We start from the raw sequence: 1,403 nt of genomic DNA on the forward strand, positions 1-1,403 counted from the left end.
GAGATCTCGCGATGTCTCTCGCGGCCAAACGTGACTTTACAGTAAACAAACATAGCGAACAACGGGTATAAAGAAATGACATGCTTTTGAACATGTCACTTTGGACTGTTCCTGCTGTGCCAAGACTGTAGTTGTTATGGTTTCGTCTTCCATTGGCTCGCTTTCTAATTGGATGCTGTTTTGTTTCACGTGATAATCTGAATCGTTTAATATTTACAATTCGCGATCGGGGCGGCTCCGACGTTCTTCTGATCATGTTCGGACACTTCTAACACACCTCACATGAAGGGAAAATCTGATAAGAAAATTTGCAGAACCATCAAGATAATTGGGACAAAGCTAGGATTGTCAGAAAGGGGGAAATTGGCCCCAAATCAGCCTGATTATCTTTTGGTGTGTACCCAGCAAAAGACAAAGCAAGATCCTAACAGGATCCTGACAGTAAATAGCATCTATCGCTATTTGCACTAAGTGTCAATAGAATCTACTGCTATTTGCACTCAGTGTAAGTAGCCGCTGCCTAAAAAGAAAGGTTCTAATGCCATAGAAGAACCATTTTTGGTCCCACAAAGAAACCCTTGATCCTTGAACCAATTCTTGCTCACCTTTTTATAGTCTTTGTGACTTTTTTTATAGACTTTTTGTGTTAATGGATCTTTCTGGGTCCCCAGTTCAAGCCCCAGCTGGGTCGGGTCAGGTGGTCTTTCTGTGTGGAATTTGAATGTTCTTCCTGTTCTTCCAGCGTTGGGTTCCCAACATTTGTATAGATGAACTTGTAAGGCTTAAATTGAGTTTAAATGAACTTGAATATAGCCACAGATGCTAAAATGCAACCTAACAAAGAACCTTTTAGGAATCCTTAGTTTTTTTAAATTTAGGGGAAGCTAAATTTTTCCTTTCGTTGAACCTAGACCATTCTTCCAATATACCCAGTTCTGTGTGCACCAAACATGTTCATTTGCCAACCAAGATTGTAGGCGTTGCCCAAACGTGCATGTGAAATTTTTTTAAGATCAATATCAATTGTTTACTCTTTCTTTTTTAACAGTAGTATTTACAGTAGACACTGAAATCACCAGCTGTGGAGTCATGGAGTGCCTGTACCATTCACAATAAGCTAAAATATCAATGGCACTATCAGTCGCACATCATTCTTTTCTGATCTCAAGTGTTGAAATGAGAGTTTCGTTTGCCTTGCTTCTGTCAGGCCTAACAGAAGAAAACCTATTTCGTTTTTCTGTGCAGCGGAAATAACAAAGCCGCCGCGCGCTAGCAGAGAAAGAGGAAACCACAGTTTCTAATCTTCCCACGTAAAGAAGACAAGAACCCCAGCTCTCTCTCTCTCTCTTTCTCTCTGTCTACCTCTATCTCAAATGAATGCACTCTTGAACTATGTTTAATTC

This window comes from Paramisgurnus dabryanus, chromosome 11 (genome assembly GCF_030506205.2).
Source record: "Paramisgurnus dabryanus chromosome 11, PD_genome_1.1, whole genome shotgun sequence".
NCBI classification, from domain to species: domain Eukaryota; kingdom Metazoa; phylum Chordata; class Actinopteri; order Cypriniformes; family Cobitidae; genus Paramisgurnus; species Paramisgurnus dabryanus.